The sequence below is a fragment of the Salmo salar genome, chromosome ssa12 (genome assembly GCF_905237065.1).
Source record: "Salmo salar chromosome ssa12, Ssal_v3.1, whole genome shotgun sequence".
NCBI lineage: Eukaryota > Metazoa > Chordata > Actinopteri > Salmoniformes > Salmonidae > Salmo > Salmo salar.
The window spans coordinates 71,664,715-71,690,211 of NC_059453.1; the positions used below are offsets into that span (position 1 = coordinate 71,664,715).

The 25,497-nt window shown below is 41.9% G+C and overlaps 1 protein-coding gene across 2 annotated transcripts in view; it reads left to right on the forward strand.

The window, feature by feature from the left end:
• LOC106565900 (immunoglobulin superfamily member 21) overlaps positions 1–25,497 on the forward strand; it is a 298,252-nt gene that overhangs the window by 150,310 nt on the left and 122,445 nt on the right. The window lies entirely within an intron of this gene.

Consider the following 25,497-nt stretch of genomic DNA (forward strand, 5'->3'; position numbering starts at 1 on the left):
TGGTAAAATAAGGGTTAAATGAAAATAATGGCACCCAAATGAAGACCAGCGTTATATACTGATTGATGGGTATAGCATGCAGAGAATGTGATAAGCTACACTGAGTGTACAAAACATGCTCTTTTCATGACATCAACTGACCAGGGTGATCCAGGTGAAAGCCTTATTGATGTCACCTGTTAAATCCACTTCAATCAGTGAAGATGAAGAGGAGGAGACAGGTTAAAGACAGATTTTAAGCCTTGAGACAATTGAGACATATATTGTGTATGTGTGCCATTCAGAGGGTGAATGGGCAAGACAAAAGCTTGAAGGAAGTGCCTTTGAACAGGGTATGGTAGTAGGTGCCATGCACAACCATTTTGAGTGTGTCAAAAACTGCAGCCCTGCTAGGTTTTTCACGCTCAACAGTTTCCCATGTGTATCAAAAATGGTCACCACCCAAAGGACATCCAGCCAACTTGACACAACTGTGGGAAGCACTGGAGTCAACATGGGCCAGCCTCCCTTTCGAACGCTTTCGACAGACACCTTGTAGTCCATGCCCCGACAAATTGAGGCTGTTCTGAGAGCAAAAAGTGGTGCAACTGAATATTAGGAAGGTGTTCCTAATGTTTTATATTTACATTTTACATTTTAGTCATTTAGCAGACACTCTGCTAAATGTTTATTAAAGCCATTCTGGCACTTATAATGAGCTTATATGAAGAGTCTGATTGTCTATCATTGACCCAGAGCGACTTACAGTAGTGAATGCATACATTTCATACATTTGTTTTGTACACTCAGTGTATATCCTTTACTGGGTGCGTGTCCGATAACTGGGACGGTTGTTGCTAACGTGCGCTAATGTGACTAGAATGACGTTGTATACAACAGCCAACTTTCAGGGACATAGACTGTCACGCTTGTCGTTGGTAGAAATGGAAGACCAAAACGCAGCAGGTACGTGAATGCTCATCTTGATTTTTAATTACTCTCAAAATGAACATACAAAATAACAAACACGAAAAACGAACGAACGACAATAACAGTCTGACTAGGCACACGGCTAAGCACAGAACAATCACCCACAAATAACACATACAAACACACCCTAATATATGGGACTCTCAATCAAAGGCAGATAGACAACACCTGCCTTCAACTGAGAGTCCCAACCCCAATCAACCAAACATAGAAACACACACACTAGACTAACCATAGAATTAACTAAACATAAACCAAAACCCGGAAATACTAAATCAAACACCCTTTACACAAACACACCACCCCGAACCACATAAAACAAATACCCCCTGCCACGCCCTGACCAAACTACAAAACAATTAACCTTATATACTGGCCAGGACGTGACATAGACATGTCTTATATTGGCAGAAAGCTGAAATTCTTGTTAATCTAACTGCACTGTCCAATTTACAGTAGCTATTACAGTGAAAAAATACCATGCTATTGTTTGAGGAGAGTGCACAACAACCAAAAACGTTTATCACGGCAACTGGTTTGATACATTCACCTCTGAAGGTAAATAATGTATTAACAATCCGTAATCTTGCTCTGATTTGTAAAAAAATGTTTAAAAAAAATAATGCATGTTTTTTGGTTTGTATTATCTTTTATCAGATCTAATGTATTATATTCTCCTACATTAATTTCCCATTTTCACAAACTTCAAAGTATTTACTTTCAAATGGTATCAAGAATATACATATCCTTGCTTCAGGTCATGAGCTACAGGCAGTTAGTATTTGGCTATGTCATTTTGGGAGAAAGTTGAAAAAAGGGTACAATCCTTAAAATGATATTATGCTGTGTAAGAGAATCGTGAATCAGAGAGCCTAATAAAGACATCATATGTTGGCTTACCAGGCCACAATTTGTCCGAAATTAAACGCCAACATATAAATTAACTCCATTTCTTTTTAAAACTTAGTTTTGTTACATATCTGGGTATATTGCTTGCCATTGGTTGATATAAATAGAGATTATGCATATAATTAATCAAAGGAGCAATTATAGCGTCTGACGAATGGAAACCAGAAGCCTTCCCTATGGTCTCGAGAAACGGAGTCGAACAAAATCAAGGCTAAAAGCAGGCTTTCATCTTAACTAGAACACTCTATTGTTTCATTTTATTTATATATTTAATATTTGTTTTTTCTGAAGAGGAGGAGGATTCTTATTTACTAAATAATACTGTAGCAGCAGGAAACTTGGTCTTAATATACACCGATTGTACAAAACATTAAGAACACTTGCTCTTTCGATGACATGGACTGACCAGGTGAATCCAGGTGAACGCTATGATCACTTATTGATGTCACTTGATAAATCCACTTCAATCAGTGTAGATGAAGGGGAGAAGACCTGTTAATAAAGAAGGACTTTTAAGCCTTGAGACAATTGAGACATTGATTGTGTATGTGTGCCATTCAGAGGGTGAATGGGCAAGACAAAATATTTAAGTGCCTTTGAAAGGGGGTATGGTAGTAGGTGAGAGGCGCCAGTGGTGTAAAGTACTTTAGTAAAAATACAATAAAGTATTACTTAAGTAGTTTTTTGTGGTATCTGTACTTTACTAATTATATTTTTGACAACTCTTACTTTTTCTTGACTAGATTCCTAAAGAAAAGAATATACTTTTTTCTCCATACATTTTCCCTGACACCTAAAAGCATGCGTTACATTTTAAATGCTTAACACAACAGAAAAATGGTCCAATTCATGCACTTATCAAGAGAACAACCCTGGTATTCTCTACTGCGTCTGACCTGGCGGACTTACTAAACACAAATGCTTCGTTTGTAAAATATGTTGGAGTGTCCCCCTGGCTATCGATATATAAATAAATAGAACAAAATAAAAAACTGTACGATCTGGTTGGCTTCATATAAGTAATTTTCCATTACTTATATTTTTACTTTTACTTTTGATACTTAAGTATAATTTTGCAATTACATTTACTTTCGATATTTAAACAAATGTGGTTTCTACTGACAATTAAAATGTACAAACTATGGCATAAGGGAACGAGGAGCTGATAAGAGGCAATCCGTAATTTCGATTAAGACATTAATGGTCAATCTCAATGAGATCCATGCACATTCCTACTGTCTCGTTGTTTTATCACTTTTATTCAATGCACTTTATACATTGTATGTCACGTTTCTTTCTTTCTCCAACCATCAGCACTTTTGAAATGTACAGCAACAGAACGCAGAACATGGGCTGCTCTTACAGTATTTTCCCTGTACACCAAGTCAGAACCGTAGAATAAATAAAGGGGGCATATAAGCAGACAATGAAACCTCTTACAATATTAGATGATGACATTTCTCAAAAACAGGTTATATGCTACATGTGCAGCACCACTGAGTCAGAACAGTAACGTTAAGCGAAATTAAGAGGTAAAAATACACCAAATTATTAGGGTGAGGCACATGGGCTACTAACAGCTTACTACACAACATACACTTAGTATTACTTTCTTAGCTACAGTATACATATCTCCCTTGCATATTACATAATTTATTCAGCAGCATACAATACATTTTTGGACTCACATTTTGGACTCACATTTTTAGACTCAACTTGTCATCAAAGACTGGCATTCTCTGGATTTATGGTGGGAACTCAGAAAAAAAAACACACAGCCACTCCATTGAAGAGCAGGCTACAGGTTGCTTTGCAATGCTTGCAATTAGCCACTGATTCCTTCCAAACGACTCAGTGTTGAATTTGCGATTTCCAACTTGTTGTGTAATCTTTATGTCCAATGGCTGATGAGCACCGATATGTTTTATCTATAATTTCTCTTCCACAGACAGTGCTGAGCTAGACTGAAACACCTGCATTCTGGCGCTGCCTTACTCAAGAAAACAAAAAAGACCATGTGTGTATGCGGCTTTATTAACACAATAAAGTTGAACGACGGGTCGCCACTGCAGAGGTGGCACAAAGAAATGAACCAAGGCCTCTCCAAACACCTCTACCATCTGGAGATATAAAAGACAGGCATGGGTGGACACACTGCTTCTCTTCCTCCTACTACACTAGGCCATAATGGATGGAGTGAGGGGACCAGAGGGGAGAGAGGGCCAGGTAAAGTAGCTGACAGGGGTTGGAGTTTGCGTACATACACTAGAGAGTACTCCAGAGTGTCCTACAGTGTCTAGATATATGATCTCTCCAGATAGAGAGTGAACCTAATCCTACCTGATCTCTGTGCTGTGCTCCCTCTTTGAGGTCAGGTGAGATAGGCCCAGGTCTCTGGGGTTAACCCTTCTCCCTCAGCTCATCAGAGGTGTGCTTATTTATAGGCTGCAGCTGCATCAGCAGCCATGGGAGAGAATTCAGCGAGCTAGCCACAGTAATAGCACAGGCCCAGTGGTGACCCATCATTCAGGGAAGGTGGGGCAGAGACCCAGCTGTTTTGAGCCCCACATTTGATAAAAGGGGGGGGTTGCCTGTTTTGCATGTTATTATGGCAATAATAAGTGTCACATATCAGGTTGCAAACAATGTAAAAAATAAATATATAATTGAGTTAATAAAGCTGCATAGAAACATGGTCTCTTTTTTGAGTAAGGCAGCTCCAAAATGCAGGTGTTTCAGCCTAGCTCAGTGCTTTCTTTGGTGGTGGGGCAGCCAGAGGAAAATACAGAGAGTATGGGTTGATAATGTTCTCTAGTTGCGCTGTGATTGGCTCAGTGTTCTGTCACTCATGGGGACACTACATCACCACTAAATCTAAGGGTAGAGCTCGAAAATGTAAGCCCATTGGGTGCTGCCATAAAGTTACATTAAAAGTGCCCATCCAAGAAGGCTCAAGGTCATTGGCCACAGATAAAATTACGTCAAATAATGTTATATCTAAATGTCACGGCTGTCGAAAGGAGAAGAGGACCAAAGTGCAGCGTGTGTGTCGTTCCACATTTTATTTATACTGTGAAACTATGCAATACATAAATACACTGAATGAAAACAAAAAACAAACGTGACGCAGAGATGAACACATACACAACTCAAAATTAATCACCCACAAAACCCAGGTGGAAAAACCCCTACTTAAGTATGATCTCCAATTAGAGACAACGAGGACCAGCTGCCTCTAATTGGAGATCATCCCAAACAAAACCCCAACATAGAAATACAAAACTAGCACCTAAACATAGAAATAGAAAACATAGAAGAAGAAAAACCTGTCACGCCCTGACCTACTCTACCATAGAAAATAACATCTTTCTATGGTCAGGACGTGACACTAGAGTACTGTAGCTTTGATTGGACTGATCATGTCAACATCATACTTTAAAAATCTTAGCTAGCAGTAATCATCATGAATCAAGTCGACAATCTACTGGCAATCCTTTTATTTCATTGTCATAAGAAGAGAAATAATGAAGAGAAATTATAGATATAACATATCGGTGCTCATCAGCCATTGGACATAAACATTACACAATAAGTTGGAAATCGCAAATTCAACAAAGAGTCGTTTGGAAGGAATCAGTGGCTAACTGCAAGCATTGCAAAGCAATCACTAGCCTTATATTCAGCAGAGTGGGTGTGTGGTCCCAAGTCTGTGTTTAAGGGTTTCTTTTCCAAGCTTAAAATGATAAACATTCAACATTGGCCATGCTGTCAATCCAGCATGATTTATGCTGCACTCAAAATAAATGTTACCTCGGAACTGGGAAATCTGACTTCAGTGAGTTCAAGACAACTGGGAACTCAGGAAAAAATTACCTCTGACTGGGAAAATATGTCCAACTTGGAATTGTAAGTCGGGAACTCTAGCCTCTTTCTAGAGCTACGACCGGAAGATCACTGACGTCATCATGATTTCACTTTGTTTTTTTCCCGACTTCCCAGTTGTCTTGAAAGCACCAAATTTCCAGAGAATGACAGATTTGATGACAAAGTTGTATGACAAAATTTGCTCACGAAGGACCGCCGCGCCACCTTCCTGTTCAAGTGAGCACAGCACAACAGGGTGAGTCCAAAAATGTATTTTATGCTGCTGCATAAATTATGTTATATGCCAGGGAGATATATATACTGTAGCTAAGAAAGTAATACTAAGTGTATGTTGTGTAGTAAGCTGTTAGTAGCCCATGTGCCTCACCCTATCCATTTCGCCTACTGTTCTGACTTGGTGGTGCACATGTAGCCTGTAACCTGTTTTAGAGAAATGTAATCATAGAATATTCTAAGAGCTTTCAATGTCTTAAATACCCCCATTATTTATCCTACGGTTCTGTCTTGGTGTACAGAGAGAATTCTGTAAGAATGGCCCATGTTCTGTGTTCTGTCGCTGTACATTTCAGAAGTGCTGAACAAATATTTATATTGACTATGCCTGTCCAAGCTCGCTCATTAATGTCTTAATCGAAATTACGGATTGCCTCTCATCCGCTTGTCGTCCCCTTATGCATCCCACCCCGTAGTACCCACGTTGGTAACCATGAAGGCTGGTCATGGCTCCAATCAATACCATCATGCCCGGAAACCCTAGACCCATTCAAATTCGCATACTGCCCCAACACATCCACAGATGGCATAATCTCAATTGCACTCCACACTGTCCTTTCCCACCTGGATAAAAGGAACAACTATGTGAGAATGCTGTTAATTTACTACAGCTCAGTGTTCAACACCATAGTGCCCACAAAGCTCATCACTAAGTTAAGGACACTGGGACTAAACACCTCCCACTGCAACTGGATACTGGACTTCCTGATGGGCTGCCCCCAGGTGGTAAGGGTAGGCAACAACATATCTGCCACACTCAACACTGGGGCCCCTCAGGGGTGTGTGCTTTGCCCCCTCCTGTACTCCCTGTTCACCCACGACTGCGTGGCCAAGCACGACTCCAACACCATCATTAAGTTTGCTGACGACACAACAATGGTAGGCCTGATCACCGACAACGATGAGATAGCCTATAGGGAGGAGGTCAGAGACCTGGCAGTGTGGTGCCAGGACAACAACCTCTCCTTCAATGTGAGCAAGACAAAGGAGCTGATCATGGACTATAGTAAAAGGAGGGTCAAGCAGGCCCTCATTAACATCGACGGGACTGAAGTGGAGCGGGTCGAGAGTTTCAAGTTCCTTGGTGTCCACATCACCAACAAACTATCATGGTCCAAACACACCAAGACAGTTGTGAAGAGGGCACGACAACACCTTTATCCCCTCAGGAGAACGGAAAAGATTTGGCATGGGTCCCCAGATCCTCAAAAAATTCGACATCTGCACCATCGAGAGCATCCTGACCGGTTGCATCACCGCCTGGTATGACAACTGCTCTGCATCTGACCATAAGGCGCTACAGAGGGTAGTGTGTACATCCAGGACCTATATACTAGGCGGTGTCAGAGGAAGGCCAAAAAAGGTTCAAAGACTCCAGTCACCCAAGTGTGTGATTACTACCTCTGAGGGTTTAGAGCTTGAGGAAGCCACCTCATACAAGTACTTGGGAATTTGGCTAGACGGTACACTGTCCTTCTCTCAGCACATATCAAAGCTGCAGGCTAAAGTTAAATCTAGACCTGGTTTCCTCTATTGTAATCACTCCTCTTTCACCCCAGCTGCCAAACTAACCCTGATTCAGTTGACCATCCTACCCATGCTAGATTATGGAGACATAATTTATAGATTGGCAGGTAAGGGTGCTCTCGAGCGGCTAGATGTTCTTTACTATTTGGCCATCAGATTTGCCACCAATGCTCCTAATAGGACACATCACATCACTGCACTCTATAGTCTTCTGTAAACTGGTCATCTCTGTATACCCGTTGCAAGACCCACTGGTTGCTGCTTATTTATAAAACCCCCTTAGGCCTCACTCCCCCCTAATCTGAGATATCTACTGCAGCCCTCATCCTCCACATACAACACGCGTTCTGCCAGTCACATTCTGTTAAAGGTCCCCAAAGCACACACATCACTGAGTCGCTCGTCTTTTCAGTTCGCTGCAGCTAGCGACTGGAACGAGCTGCAACAAACACTCAAACTGGACAGTTTTATCTCAATCTCTTCATTCAAAGACTCAATCATGGACACTCTTACTGACAGTTGTGGCTGCTTTGCGTGATGTATTGTTGTCTCTACCTTACCCTTTGTGCTGTTGTCTGTGCCCAACAATGTTTGTACCCTGTTTTGAGCTGCTACCATGGTGTGCTGCTACCATGTTGTTGTCATGTTGTGTTGCTACCATGCTGTGTTGTCATGTGTTGCTGCCATGTTATGTTGTCTTAGGTCTCTCTTTATGTAGTGTTGTGTTGTCTCACTTGTCGTGATGTGTGTTTTGTCCTATATTTTTAGTTAATTTTTTTCACTTTTTATCCCCGCAGGAGGCATTTTGGTAGGCCATCATTTTAAATAAGAATTGGTTCTTAACTCACTTGCCTAGTTAAATAAAGATTAAATAAATAAATATAGCCTTGTTATTGTTATTTTCTTGTGTAACTTTTTTTTAATATATTTTTTTAGTTTATTTAGTAAATATTTTCCTAATCTTATTTCTTAAACTGCATTGTTGGTTAAGCGCATGTAAGTAAGCATGTCACGGTAACGTCTACACATGTGGTATTCGGCGCATGTGACAAATACAATTTGGTTTGATTTGGGGACCAAAATAAAAAATAAGTTTTTTTTTTGCCCCACCAAGATTTACATGCCAAAATCACCACTGCTCAGGCGATTGGGAGGAGTCTAAACCAGAACACTGCTTCAGGTCAATCTGGCATTCATTCACATCAATCATACAGTCTCCTCTACTGCTGTTAGCTTAGGTGTGAGCTAGTATATATTGAAAGAATCACTTACTGTCTGGGTACATTTACATTTTAGTCATTTAGCAGACGCTCTTATCCAGAGTGACTTACAGTAGTGAATGCATACATTTCATACATTTAATTTCATGCATTTTTTTTTTTTGTACTGGCCCCCCGTGGGAATCAAACCCACAACCCTAGTGTTGCAAACACCATGCTCTACCAACTGAGCCACAGGGAGTGTCCACATGATAGTGTCCATTTACACCGATTGTCACTTGGTATCTATAAAGGTGGAGCAATAGTAGCGTCTTAATCAAGGTATCTGGATAGATTGTCAGTTAGTTGTGAATAATGAATGGGGATAAGACACAAAGCAGTCATAACAACTATTGAGCTCCATTGAGCTGTTCAACTGAGGCCCCAAAGGAGATGAGGCTGGGTAAACCAGAAGCTACAATAAACAAAGAAAATAACCAGTATAACACAAGCTATATTCTATGAATCAATTGTAATGATAAAATATGTCAGTTAAGCAAAGCAGAAGAGCTTCACCTTGTTGACAGTCAGTGGTGACACCTGTCAACACAAAATGCTGCAGTGCGCTGTCCACTGAACCAGTTAACATGTGGTGTGCTGCAATGCTTTACTCAGTACATGTGCTACTGGGAAATGAATCCTGGAAGTAAACAGCATGCAGTTGTAGTCATCCAGCCTAGTTAGTGCTAAACTGTACTGGACTGTCTACTGCCCGTGGCCCCCTGCTGGGCCCTAAGTGTCACACAGCTTGTTTAAGGGGATTTCACGCTCCAGATAACACACTCCACTCCTACCTGCCTCTCTCCCTCCTCGCCAACCTCCCTCCTCTCCAACCTCCCTCCCTCGCTCTGTCACTGCTCCCAGCAGGGAGGAGAATATGCTAATTCAACCAGGGCTTTCATAGATGACGCACACATGTTCTTCCATGCACATAGATGTCAGAGGCCCTACTCTATCATTCTGATTGAGATGGTCTGTGTTTTGACAGATAAAGCGGCTTTAGCGGTGCGGTAGTTCAGTCATGTCACACATGAACTAAGAAAGGCAATCTGACGCACAATCACATTGCGGTCCTTTATTCCATACAGAGCCAACTACTTTAAATGACGTTGTTCAAGGCAATGTGAAGAAACATGAGCGTGATTGCTTGGGACCCCTTAGTGTGAGAAGATACCCCAGCCAGAGATGCCTATCAGTGTGGTGGATATTATCTGTGTCACATTCTCTCTGCATGCTATTACTCATTTTCATCCCAATATATCAGAGTAGTACTGGTTTGGGATTGGCTAAGGTTTGAGCTGGCAGATTGGCATGCAGGGATTAAAGCTGTGGCTTCATGAATCTGTGTCGCCAACAGGAAGGGCCGAGCCTTGTTTTCCACCCTGTGTGGGCGAGGCCGAGGTAGGCTGGAGAAAGCAGGGTGAGGGTCAACCTACCTACGTCAGGGAATTACTTCAGGCTGTTAAACAATGCACAAGGGCCTACTAAAAGTGGCCATCAACAGCCATCCCAGACAAGGCCATTGGGAAGTGGTTATTAATGCTGTCAGTGAGAGGGAGACAGGCTGACTATGGCCTGACAGTTAGCGGATGATGAGATGAAAGCACACCAGACCAGACGGCGACTGCTGCTCTGGATCAGATATTATGTCTGTGCCTAGACTCTCTGTTGTCTGGAGTACATATTAACCCCCTGAAAAAAAGAGAGTTGGACCAGAGGAAGAACAATGTGAACCATACCCTTCACTCTGGAAACAGCACTTGGTTTTAAAATGAAATCCGAGCCAAAGTTGGCACTAACAGTGCTCTAGCTATAGAAGGGAAAACACCTAACACAAAACGAGTTCCAAATAGCTCCCACAGCTCGCAAAACGTTATTTCTTCCATCCCATGGACATTGTAAAGAGAGGGTTGGATAAGTACGTATACTGCTGCAAATATAGTGAGTAATACAGGTTTTAGTGCTATTTAGCAGACAGGAAATGTAGCCTTGGTTCATTACTAAGAGAACACTCTCCCACTATTATGAATTACTTTCTTTGGGGATCCAAGCCAGGGTTTTTAACAAATGCCTCAGCAACTCTTACAAAAAGTAATATTTAAGAAGCACCAGTGGGTCAGGAACAATAACATGAAGGTGGAAAAACAAGAAAGCTTTACATAACTGCAGAAGTGAATGATATGTTGTGCAATACAGCGCTTCTATCTGGAAACAAAGGGGATAATCAAAGACAGGTGGATAATAAATGCAGATCCATGGCAAGGTGACAACATCATTATGTGCACTTAATCTGTTTGATCAATGAGCACTAAGTGAACACAGGACTACAAACTCACACCTTCCTCTAACTTGGACTTAATCATCAGAGAGTCAACGGACATCTTCTCTCTCATCCCCACGTACGTGAAACACCAATGAGGAAATCAGAGGATTCCACCTATGGAGTCAACACATTATGCACTGGGGTTAAATGAAGTCACAGAGAAACCTTCAGGTACCATTTAAGTTGAACTAAGTATCCTAGCTATGTTTTTGTTTAATTCTTCACATAGGTCTATAAGCAATCGCTCCCATTTTCCTCCTCACACTGCAGATTGGTGTGGGCACACAAGGGCGAGCAAGCTGGAAGACAGATGGTTTAAAAGACATCAGGGCCACTGTGGAGCTATGCAGTCCCTAACCACCACCCTCTATGCCTTATACCCTCTAGATAGCTGCAGTCACCATCTGTAACTGTTGATAGCACAATATTAAAATGATGTTATTCATTGCATTGGAAGAAGAGCAGGTTGTCAATTATTTAAACACACATTTGGTGTTTAATGCTTATGCATTTAATGTGTACCTACTGTACCAATGACCAAATAACTATTTGAGCTCTTCAATATAAACCTGCAGAGGATAAAGACTAAATAAAATGCATTCTGCCTATAATTCATTACTGCATGGTAAATGTAATATACAAAATGCATTTGAAGAAAAATAAAGAAGCAATTCCCATGTTAATTATGAATTTCATCTGTTGCAGCCATTTTGGGTTCCACCTATTAAAAGGCAGCATTGCCTCCCCTATGGGAAGCTTATCAGTAATCCAGTGGAGGGATTTTGCTTTTAATTTGTGGTGATGAGGTGTCAGGCAGGTTACTGGGGATTAACATACAGATTTGCACCAATCCTTCTTCACATTCCCCATGCAACCACTGCAAATGGATCCTTCCTGGGTTGGGGGAAATATTCATCAATCTGCAATGCATTCTGCTCATTTCATGCTTAAATACATCAACTTTCTAATCCCTAATGTGGCATAGGCGCTTTTTCCATTTTTAATAAGACATGATTGAGTTAAATTGAGGAAGCAGACAGTGGCACACATTATTTACTAGTAATGTCGATTTTCAGGGTGACTTTGTCGCCCATGTTGAACTGAGTGCAGCACTGTTAATTATGAAACAAAAATCCTCATTCAATATTAAATTGTTATATTTTTCTCATTTTAACCACACGTCTAATCGGATATTCCATTGTTTATCTTTTTGTCATGCGGTTTTGACTGAAGAGCTTTGACGATATGGCGATATTCTATCACAGGTAGGTACACTCCTAAGAGACTTGTGCTTTAAAATGAGATGTAATGGCGTGGTCTTAACATTACTGTCTGGAAGTTTGTCTACCTAGTGTTTCATGCCAGAATACAGCACTGATGAACACTGGTATCTCTAATGTGTTCATCCTCTGTAAACTCTGTTCCATTTTTATAGTCCCTCCAGGACATGATGCAAGTTGAGTTTTCACATTTCAAAATAGTTAATTAACTAGAACACTGGCTGTTCCCTGAGAACCTCCCCGTAATGCAATTAATAACTTTAATCCTCCTGGTTTGTATCTGCTCTAGTAGAGAGAAAAATATGCCAAAATGTTGTTTGTGTCTTGCTTTGAAACAGTCACATTGCACTTTACCAAAGAGCTCAACCTGTCAGGGAGCCCAGCTTTCCATTCCACATTTAATCCAGGACAGCTACCCAGCATTTCTTAATTAAAAGGATGGTTCTCAAATAACAAGAGGCTAATGAATGATATTGGCACCGAGTAGTCAGAGTAGCCATTCAGAGGACACAAAACTGACAGCTAAAAAAAACATGAATTGCCTATGACATGTCAAGCAAACCAAATAAAGGAGGGTAAATTATTATTATTAGCAGGAGCAGCTTGCATACCTTGCAGAGAGTTTATAATGACCCATAAAACAATAACAGAATAGGCTTATTTACTACATTATTTATTACTACTTTCAATGCCTTGAAAGAAAGCTTCTTAACAGTAAGTAAAGGTTGCTATTAACACTGTATTTAGTGCATGATAACACATGTAATGCAAAACAAACATATCATTTGGAAAATTATTCTTCAATAATCTGATTATGTCCGATATCTGGAATAAATATCACAGGCTAGGGATAGACGAGATGGAGGAAGATACATAGTTATTCAATATGACTGTGTCATGTCTTTGGGGCACCATTAAACTGAAGACATGTTTATCAAAATAACTCCCTGTAATTATTATCACACGATTAAACTGATTAATCGTTTAATTGTAATTAACTAGGAGATCGGGGCACCAAGGAAAATATTCAGATTACAAAGTTACAATTTTCCTAATATAACTTTCCTATATTATAACATTATATATTATATTATATTATAGTATAGGCCGATTATCTTCTGGTTTAAATGGTGTATTTTACCTTGCGTCCAGTCTCATTCTAAACGTCGTAAATTGTTGTATCTGCACGAATCCAGCCTTTACTAAAGTCATCCATACATCAATTGTCTTAAAATCAATTATTTACTAAACTAAGTAATTCACAGAAAGCATACAAACAGTAATTATCGTCACAAAGAATTGGTAGAGTAACGTGCCCTAGTGGGCTAAACAGGCATGGCGGCCTGTTAAACAAAGGGTCATAAAGGGCAGCTGAGGAGGCACACAGAGTTCATTAATATTAACAATTGATATGCTAACCCTTTGCACATGAACGCCACTCATTCGGGAACAATTGCAATCAATATATATTTATGCTCAGTGTGTCGTCGGGATCCTTTTGGAGAGTCGTTCTGTTGGAGAGTTCTCTCTCTCTCTCTCTCTCTCTCTCTCTCTCTCTCTCTCTCTCTCTCTCTCTCTCTCTCTCTCTCTCTCTCTCTCTCGGTTAGAATGGATCTTTCAAAGCGGCATTCATTAATGTCATTATAGAATGGTTGTTTCGTTGGTCTTCGTGTTCAATGATATAATTTACTTAGCTGCAGACTAATAATTAATATCAACGACTTGTTCTTATTCTGTCGGTCTCGATAGTCTAAAAGTTTAACCACGTGGTATAGGTAACTTTCAGTAGAGGACTTGGATGGTAAAACCTTGGCTCTCTCTTCTGAGGTAAGCTGGTCTCAAGAAATAACTTCTAGGTGGGGTTTTATACGTGAACATAGAACAGGCTTGTCACATGACGCCTTGTCCTGTCCATGTCCCTGGGGGGGGGGGGGGGCGTGCCGATGACTGAGTTAAGCTTGGTACAGAAATACAATTCTATCACATTAACATCAGTACATAGCATCTCAATGTATTACAAATAGCTTGACATACCCCCTGGTGGTTTGGATCTTGTTTATCCTGCAAGTTACAAATCAACATAAAATCATGACCACGTGATGTCCCGTTGGTAGATCATTGTTGCAGTCCCCTCTGGTGGTTGAACTTGGTAGGCTCTCTGAAAGCGGAGCAGTCCACCACAAGGATGGGCAGTTGATGTCCGGTTGGTGATCGCCGTTGCGGTCTCCTCTAGTGGTGTACCTTGGTAGGTTCCCTGGAAGCTGCAAAGTACCCCAGGAAGGGCCAGGGAATGTCCTGGTCGGTGATCGCCGGTGCGGTCCCCCCCCTCTGGTGGTTTACCTTGGTAGGCTCTCTGACAGCGAGCATGCCGCTGTCAGAGACGTCACTAGAAATTTGATTGGTTAGGTCTCTAACATTGTAGCTGGATTGTAGCTGGACTGACTGTTGCTAGTATTGGTATTGGTACTCAAGGGGACCGTTTTATTCTGAAATATTATCTACCGGAACACATGATTGGAGCATTTTACTAGTTGTATTGTAGTTGAACCTACACATGGCAAGGAATGACTATTGATGCCATTTGTTTTGGAGGTGGACAAGTCCACTGGACTTCCTTTACAACCAGTGTGGTACACCTCAGTACTATCTTAGATGTGTTCTAAGATAATCCCCGTCTAGGGGCCTGTCTGCTCCTCACTGTTCTCATAGGGGAGTTTACAACTAGATTTGATTTATGCTCTGGCGGCCTCGTACGGTGTTGTCCATAGTCTTGACCCCCCCACCGGCCTCGATGAGGCTCATCATGGGTCTGGGCTACTATTCCCCCCCTTTGTGCCTCGGGACCCCCCCACCAGCGGGTGGTGTTGGTGTCCGATGCGCAAACGAAAAGGTCGGACCCTATGTACGAGTTTTCAGCGGCCGTGTTGTTATGAGAATGGCTGTAACCTTTCAACCAAATCTCCTGGTGTTTGTGTTTCAAAAAGCTCAGTGGCTGTCGAGGCATGTCAGTCACCACCGCGTCGGCGTGTGGCAACCTCTTCAGTACCTGCGAACTGAGACGAGGATGTCGGTCTGTGATATCGCAAAGTGTTTCACCAGTGTGAGTCATCAGGTCAGTTGCTGGACTGATGCCATTAGTGTCATTGTAAGGGGTGACAGTCCCCAACAAAGCGGAAGGTGTATCATTGGAAACAGAGTATACTCTGCGTATCAATGTTTTTCTTGCTGAGACGGCCGCAGTGCTTGCGGAAGTGTCCGAAGGGCAAGAGAAGTTCATCTCAACTATCGTATTGCACGACTGCAAGGAGGAGGGAAGTTGCTTATTCACAGAGACAGCTGGCTCGAAATCATGAAAAGAATGGTCAATCAGGTTGGCTGATGGAGTGTGTCGAGATATCGTACTATCTCTGTGGATCGGATTCTGTACCAAGAGGTTTCTAAACGTCTTTTTCCCAAGGGGTGCTTTCGACAGATACCCCTCGTGAAGGACTGCGTTGCAGCTAGCGTTAGGGGGAGACAGTGTGGTCAGTGGAGAAGGCACTGTGGCCTGTGACCATACCTGGTTGGTTTTCCAATCCATCAATGGGAGTAACCGATCCATCAAGTCTGCTCCAAGTAGCAGGGGTACATTTTCAAGGCTGGTAACATACACAGGGTGAACGAGCGATATGTCCTGGAAGTGTAGTTTCAGCATGACTCTCAATGTGAGAGGCGAGGTAGTCTGAGTGACCCCTCGAAGTGTAGTGTCGCATTGTTCCACTTTTAACCAACGTTTAGTTGGTTTCAAAGCCCTTTTGAGATCATCAAACAATGTTTGAGAGATGAGTGATATTGTCGCACACGAATCCATTAGCGCATGACAAGTTAAGCAGTCCTCCAGGACTGTTTCCAGGTATGGCCGTTTAGATTCGTGGTTAGTGGACATATTCCCCACAAAGTGGAGTGGTCGTTCGCAACGACGTGATGTGCCATTTCTGTTCAAGGTGGAAGCAGATTGACTTTTCCGATTTTGAGTGGGCTTGGCTTTAACGAAGCGTTTTACCTTTTTCTTCGCAACTTTTGTATCAGAGTCTATAGACAAAGCCCGGGGGCTTGTTTCTTGATCAAGCGGGCCCTGGATAGGGTCTTGAATGAGAGCGGGAGAAATTTGAACTTTAACGTCCTTGCTATGGGTGTTAATTCCTGCGGACCTGGTGTCCGGTATTTCCCCGTCTAGTCCTTGTGACTTATCTTTTACCCTTTTCTCAAATTCTTCTCGCTTAAGTTCTTCCCGTAGTGGGACTTCTGGAGAACATTGGTCTACGTTTTGATCGTCCTTCAACCCTTTGTTACCCTTGTGCTCTGACACTTTTTGTGGGTTGGGTGCAGGAACGTAGCAAACAGGTCGATTGTAGCGGTAGTCATGTTGATGGCGACGTACTTTACAGTTATTTCGACCACGGGGGTTATTGGAATCATGGTTTCGTGGTAGAAACTGTTGTTGTGCGTCATCTCTCGACGCTCCAATACCTGATAATGCACCCTCTAACTGGAGTGAGTGCTCCTGGTCAAACTTCAAAACCGAGTGGTCAGGGCTCTTAGCATTGTGAACTTTTGATGCCTCAAAAGCTGTGCTTGCAAGCTCTCTGAGTTGTAAGATAGGCAAGCCAACGTGGGCGGCAGGGCCCAAGTAGGTAATGAAGGTGGGATACATGTTTGACAGAAACATTTGTTTGAATGGTAACAGCTCTTCCATTCCTGTTTCAGTGAGTAGGCCAAAGTAAGCTGAACGAAGCCTATGATAGTAAGCTTGTGGGTGTTCGTTCCGAGCTTGTTTGATGGTGTTAGCCAGTGAGCTATCGTGTTTGCGAATCGCAGAACCACTGAATTCTAATTTCAAAGCTGTGGCAAGTTTAGCGTAGTCATTTAGCACGTGTTGCTGTTGTAGACGAATGAACCTCGTCACGTGTCTATTCGACGTTCGCTTCAACAGGTAAACCCTGTCAGAACCCGTAGCGTTCGGGTAGCCATCCAACGCGTCCTCTATGTCAGCTAGGAACGTCTCAGTATCGTTTGGCTGACCTGGAACGGGGTCAAAGGTGGGGAAATTCTTGACGAGTTTGTCAAGGTATTCTGCGCCAAGCGGGCGGAGATGGTTGGCTTCATCCTGTGGAGAGATTGGGGCCGAAAGGCCAAGAGAAGAAGCCAAGCCTTGTTGTTGTTGGCCAAGAGGCGTCATATTACTCAGTGCCGAAAGGCCAAGAGGAGAAGACTGAGGGACACATGAGGGAGGCAAGATCCGAAACCTAGCGTCTTTACTCCTGTGAGTACAGGGCTCCGGTTGCTTGGATGGGTAGTCGCGCTGTAGAGCGTGACCATTCAGAATTTCCTCCAGATGGTACCTATGGTACCTATTACCTGAGAGGTTGCTTCATCAAGGTTAATATGCAAAGTTTAAGTTGTCTCATTTAATTGGAAGAACCTAGAAAGGTATGTTCGACAATTTAACTTATTAAATTGAATGAGACGATAATCCATACAATCTCCATTGATTGGATATCATAAGTGTAAACCGTAGGGCAAATGTTGGGACCCTTCACCACTAGGGTACGCTCCTCCCTGGGGCTGAAGCCACATGAGATTCACTCCCGTCAGTAATGGGTTTTACTGAATGTGCTTTGCTAAAGCAGATTTTACTGATTAATCTATTTATGATGAATCAAACCTGTAAAGGCTATCTGGGAATTAACTTTCAATTAACCTGAGAGCTTTGCTTCATCTACGTTAAGTTTGGAAAAAGTTAATCATGTCTCATTGTAGAAGCCCAATCAATTTTGGATATTATTTAAAAGATCCACTTGAAAAGGTAAATCTGGCAATTTCACTTGTTAGTTAAATTGAATGAGATGTCATATCCAGTCAATTGCGATTGTCTGGACATCTTACCGTGATCCACGTACTGGCAATTCTTCACCACCAGGGTATAGAATGCTGAAATTAAACGGAAGTACAAAGGTCGGGACTTCCGTCGCGCTAGCGGAGGAATTTTAAACGTGGTATGGGGAGGGTAAAATGTTCCCTCTCTGTTAGCTTGCCCGTAATGCTAAGCTATTGCTACTTGGTTCAGGAGTATCACTTCCAAGTACCAAAATAGGGTCCTTTCACAATGGAAAGGGTGGGTTTTCTAGTGACGTCTCACCTTAACCCCATTCAGCATATTCTGTTAGCGTTTATGTTGACCGGAGCGACACGGTACTTAAATACAGATACGCATACGGTCTGCCCACACTGTCTTAGTGCGGTAGGCAAATTATTCGGCTCGGTCACCGGACAGTTATCTTCTAATTTCTAACCTTACTCTAGAAGTTAATATTGACCGACAGAAATAGTACCGTTTGGCCTAACGGACTAAATCGACATAAGACCGGAGCCACTCTAAATAGCTTCTCCCAATGGAAAAAACACACAATCACTTTGTTTAGATAGCCCGTTTGTACAATTCTGTTCGCACAATTGATATATAGAATTTCACAGCAAAGTCCAATTCTATCTTAGATTCCTCGCACGGGGGCTCCATATATGTAATGTCTTTGGGGCACCATTAAACTGAAGACATGTTTATCAAAATAACTCCCTGTAATTATTATCACGCGATTAAACTGATTAATCGTTTAATTGTAATTAACTAGGAGATCGGGGCACCAAGGAAAATATTCAGATTACAAAGTTATAATTTTCCTAATATAACTTTCCTATATTATAACATTATATATTATATTATATTATATTATAGTATAGGCCGATTATCTTCTGGTTTAAATGGTGTATTTTACCTCTCGTCCAGTCTCATTCCAAACGTCGTAAATTGTTGTATCTGCACGAATCCAGCCTTTACTAAAGTCATCCATACATCAATTGTCTTAAAATCATTTATTTACTGAACTAAGTAATTCACAGAAAGCATACAAACAGTAATTATCGTCACAAAGAATTGGTAGAGTAACGTGCCCTAGTGGGCTAAACAGGCATGGCGGCCTGTTAAACAAAGGGTCATAAAGGGCAGCTGAGGAAGCACCCAGAGTTCATTAATATTAACAATTGATATGTTAACTAAGCCTTTGCACATGAACGCTCACTCATTCGGGAACAATTGCAATCAATATATAATTACGCTCAGTGTGGGGAGTCTCCTTGTTGGAGAGTCGTTCTCTCTCTCTCTCTCTCTCTCTCTCTCTCTCTCTCTCGGTTAGAATGGATCTTTCAAAGCGGCATTCATTAATGTCGTTATAGAATGGATGTTTCGTTGGTCTTCGCGTTCAATGATATAATTTACTTAGCTGCAGACTAATAATTAATATCAAAGACTTGTTCTTATTCTGTCGGTCTCGATAGTCTAAAAGTTTAACCACGTGGTATAGGTAACTTTCAGTAGAGGACTTGGATGGTAAAACCTTGGCTCTCTCTTCCGAGGTAAGCTGGTCTCAAGAAATAACCAGGTGGGGTTTTATACGTGAACATAGAACATGCTTGTCACATGACGCCTTGGGGGGGGGGCGTGCCGATGACTGAGTTAAGCTTGGTACAGAAATACAATTCTATCACATTAACATCAGTACAAAGCATCTCAATGTATTACAAATAACTTTATCCTTATTAATACATTTTATACCACCATTTGGATGCAAGTCCCATAGCTGAGGCTATTATATAAACAGTTTTGTGGTAATATGGCTATATTGTCTCTTCTGAGTATCACAAAATTGTACCAAGCGGACCAGTTGGTAGCTGGATTCTTCACCAATATTTTATACCTTCTCCAGAACATAAATGTCGTTCGGTTCCCCAATTCTGTGAGTTGGAAGAATTTCCTGTCTCTCTCTGGGCCATGTGGCAGGAGATTCTCCTGCCACAGGCCCTGGGTGGGGGGAGGTAGGTTGGGGGATGGTGCAAGGGGGAGGGGGTCAACTGTCCTCCCTGTACTCAAAGAGGGCAACGTCATGACAACTGCAAGGTGAATTCATTTACCATATTGCATGACTTTATGTGATTTTAAGTGAAGGATTCTCAGCAGGCAAGCTTGGTATGTGGAGTAAAACATCATACACTCACAATGTGAGCCACTGATGGACAGTGGGAGTGAGCTCATCCATGGCATTGGTGCAACACACACACACACACACACACACACACACACCCACAATCAAATGCACACACGTGACTAGCAGTTAGAGTGCTGGGCCAGTAACTGAAAGGTTGCTAGTTCAAATCCCTGAGCTGACAATGTGAAACATCTGCCGATGTTCTCTTGTGCAAAGCACTTAACCCTAATTGCTCCGGTGTTGCGGTTAATAATGGCAGACCCTGGCTGTGACCCCACTCTCAGGGGGCGTTGGGATATGCAATAAACACATTTCCAATTCACACGTGTATAATACACACAAATAGGTGTGAAATAGGACAAAAATAAGCACCCACCAAATTATTATTATTAAACACACACACAGCTCTTCCATAAATGAAGCACCCCTAAGCCACTGAAGTAGAAGATATTGCTTATCTAAATGAAATAATCTTCCCCTACAGTCATGAGGACTGTGTTGACATTAAAGGCCTGCTAAAGTGGCAGCCATGCTTTTGCAGAGGCGACACATTTTGCACGGCCCTGGTCTGGTAGTCCAAAGAGGTAAGATTCAGAGCACTGGGTGGAAGGAAAACAGCATCAGAACTGCGCCCCCAGGCAGCAGATGTGTTTGTCCTTGCACCATTTGTCTGCTGTGATGGACAGGGATTCCAATCCCATCTGCGCCCCACTGTGAGAGGAGACTGAACAGGACAGGACGACTTATCCGATAGGACTGGGGAGACTGGGCAGCCATTTGATCTCTGCCCTCTCCCTGTAGGGCACATTCTTACTGCACAGAGACATCAGATCTAATGATGAGCACCAAGCAGTAACCTCTCCACTGATGCCAGATCACAGTTCACACTTTACAAGCTGGATCGTTGAACACACCACTAACATCACATCACTACCTCCCCCCTCCTGCTCACACTGAGATGTGCATTTTATGGAGGCTCATTCAACTGGGCTCTTTAAAAGGGACTGGTGTTACGAGTCACTGTAGAGACGTAGTCTAATGGCTTCCAATTTGAGAGAAAAAGCAGGGAGAAAACAATGAGTGTGTCCATGGCGTTAATGTTTACTTGCTTGTGGTGATGAGAACAGAAAACATGGCCTTGATTTAGATGAGTCTCACAGCTAAAGGGGGAAAAGCATGAGAGTGTGGTGGACGACTTGTTATCGTCTAGGGACCAGAGAAATATGAGCTGTGTTTGAGAGGTGTTTTGGTCGTCTGGTGAGGGCTGAGGGATTTCAAGGCCCTGTGATCAAGTGGCACTGGCTAATGAAGCGAGAGACAACAGCATCACATTGCAGAGAGGGTGCAGGGTGTAAATAGGACAGAGGAAAAGTCTCTCCTTCTCACTCTCATTCCCTCACTGTCTACTCCACACATCTCCTCTCATTAATCTGTTTCCAAGTCTGCTGCAAGCAAGAGCTGTCAAATGAAAGTGTGAAAAAAGCCATTGTTTCCTTACTGAGAGAGCCCTTGGGAAAAGATTCCAGAGCACAGTCGAATCACAGACTGCAACTGCAAAAACCCACATGAGGCAGCAGGGGGGAAATAGTGTGTCTGTCATCTGAAAAAATGCATTATATTTTTACTATTACATGAGGTTAGATGTCCTCAATGTAGAGCACACATTTGGTGCAGTGATTTTTGTCTGTAAATAGATGGTTTCTTGCACATACTGTACCAGCCCATATCGGCTCAGGGCACTGACAATTGCGCATTTTACAGCTTTCAGATCTTCAAAGCTTAAAAGGTAGCTATGGTTCAGATGTGAGGTAAGGAAAGCATGAAAGCTAAAAGCATCCTAACATTCCCCATGGGAGGTCTAACAGACTAAACATGGAACAAAACTGTCAGACTATGTTACCATAAATAAAGCCCCACAACCATTAAACTCATACCTGCAACTCATAAGGAGAGTGACATTATTTTATAAACTGCCTGATGAGATACACTACCGGTCAAAAGTTTTTGAACTCCTACTCAATCAAGGGTTTTTCTTTATTTTTTCTATTTTCTACATTATAGAATAATAGGGAAGACATCAAAACTATGAAAGAAGACCAAGTCCATATTATGGCACGAACAGCTCAAATAAGGAAAGCGAAATGACAGTCCATCATTACTTTAAGACATGAATGTCAGTCAATACGGAAAATTACAAGAACTTCTAAAGTTTCTTCAAGTGCAGTCGCAAAAACCATCAAGCGCTATGATGAAACTGGATCTCATGAGGACCGCCACAGGAATGGAAGACCCAGAGTTACCTCTGCTGGAGAGGATAAGTTAATTAGAGTTACCAGCCTCAGAAATTGCAGCCCAAATAAATGCTTCACAGAGTTCAAGTAACAGACTGTGTGAATCAGGCCTTCATGGTCAAATTGCTGCAAAGAAACCACTACTAAAGCACACCAATATGAAAAAGAGACTTGCTTGAGCCAAGAAACACAAGCAATGGACATTAGACCGGTGGAAGGGCTTGACTCCTTTGGTCCTTTGGTCTGGAGTCTAAATTGGAGATTTTTGGTTCCAACTGCCGTGTCTTTGTGAGACGCGGTGTGGGTGAACGGATGATCTCTGCATGTATATTTCCCATCGCAAAGCATGTAGGAGGTGTTATGGTTTGGGGGTGCTTTGCTGGTGACGCTGTCTGTGATTTATTTAGAATTCAAGGCACACTTAACCAGCATGGCTAACACAGCATTCTGCAGCGAAGCGTCATCCCATCTGGTTTGGGCTTAGTGGGACTATCATTTGTTTTTCAACAGGACAATGACACAACACACCTCCAGGCTGTGTAAGGGCTATTTTACCAAGAAGGAGAGTGATGGAGTGCTGCATCAGATGACCTGGCCTCCACAATCCCATGACCTCAACCAAATTGAGATGGTTTGGGATGAGTCGGACCGCAGAGTGAAGGAAAAGCAGCCAACAAGTGCTCAGCGTATGTGGGAACTCCTTCAAGATTGTTGGAAAAGCATTCCAGGTGAAGCTGGTTGAGAGAATGCCAAGAGTGTGCAAAGCTGTCATCAAGGCAAAGGGTGGCTATTTGAAGAATCTCAAATATAAAATATTATTTTGATTTGTTTAACACTTTTGTGGTTACTACATGATTCCATATGTGTTATTTCATAGTTTTGATGTCTTCACTATTATTCTACAATGAGGAAAATAGTAAAAATAAAGAAAACCCTTTGAATGAGTAGGTGTTCTAAAACATATGACCGGTAGTATATGTCCTTGATGAAATTGGAGACATTGATGTTTGTCTAAATGGATGTTATTGTAAGAGGTCTTGGGTCTTGTGTTTTGTGCCTCTAAGTGCAACTGGATTAATGTTGGTCTAGCTGTGGTCAGGCTGAGAAAAAAATACCCATTAATTTCAACAGTAAAATGGGATAAACAGCATTGCCTAAAATGGTAACCCTTCTCCTCTACATCATCCTATGTTTGTATGGTTGAGTAGGTAAGGAAATAATGTATTTTGTAGGCGGACCACAATGCTGAATGGGTTCTAAGAGAGGCATTGGGATAAAAGGATGTTCAAACGGCATGCCTGTTTCTCGGATCACAGATTCCTGACCTTTGTGAGCTAAAGGAGAAATGCTTTGTTTTGTTGACGGGCAATTGAAGAGGTCTTATACATATTCCATGACTAAAACCATTTCTTGCCGTAACTGATCAGTTATCTTATCTGTCTTTTACAAGAATTTAGGGTTGATGAGAAGACCTAAAACAAGGCTACAAATAGCCATGGGATATCTGTGAGAGAGTGTCACAAAGCTTGATGCTTATACAGTCACACTGAACTGGGATAAGGAGGCTCCATTAAATACACCTTATCCTTTTTCTCGCCCCAGAACTTTCCAGATATGCTTACATCAGTTAGTTGCATCACATTCAACAGACTAAGTCAGAACAGAATGTAATAATTGTAAGCTACTTATTATGTCCTTGTCCTTGTAGAAAACCCTTAGAAAAAGATAAAAAGATGAGAAAAAAGACAAACAAAGATGTCAGAGGTTGAGAAATACCTCCTTCATCTCCTGAAGGGTGCTGACATGTTTTGTGAATATCAGACACAGTAACAGCTTCATGGTGAAATGTGTCTTTAAAATTATATCAAAGAGACAATATCTAAAAATATATGTTTTTATTAACCCAAAACAAAGTTTTTGCTTTTGATGTACTCCCCTACGCTCAGAAGGGTCACAAGGGCTTTGTGTTTATAAAAATGATACAGCGGGCTGTTGAGTGGTTTTGGTAGAAGTTTTCATGTCTCCAAGGCCAAAGTTACTGAAACATTAAAAAGCAAAATTGTATGATAGATAATAAAAGATTAATTATGAAAAAAGCTAACGCTCCATATTTGTCAGTTGTTGTTTACATGTGGATTTTTGACTACAATGGTGGAGCTTGCATGCAGATATATACATTCTAGCTGAACACCAGAATCTGCCGCGCAATAACCATTTTGTCAAGTGGCCCCGGGGGGAGGGAGGCAGAGGTTAGACCACATACAGTACATAACCACATCCACATATCCAATCAGATGTCTTGTTTTATTCAAAAGCGTGCCATTGGAGACGTCAGCTAAGGACTAGGGACGTCAGAGCACTCTATTAATGCATCACAGCTGCTTTACATCTCAGTCTATCTTTCTGTGACTGTTCTCAACGTAATTCATCAGGGCTTTTACTCTGCAGGCATACATTTCCTCACTGATTTTTACTGATAGGAAGGAAAAGGGCTTGACTCAGAGATATCTTAACAGCTTTTAAAAGATACATGATAGGTGACAGATTTATCTGATGCTATAAATTTTGACTGATGTTTGTGTATCGCTGCCTTTTATGGGACTATTTGAATAAGGTCATTGAACCAGTAGGCCTAAACAACAGGCCTTTTTAAATACGTTAACTGCACTCCTGAGGATGCTCGTCCTTCCTCATGGGAATCAG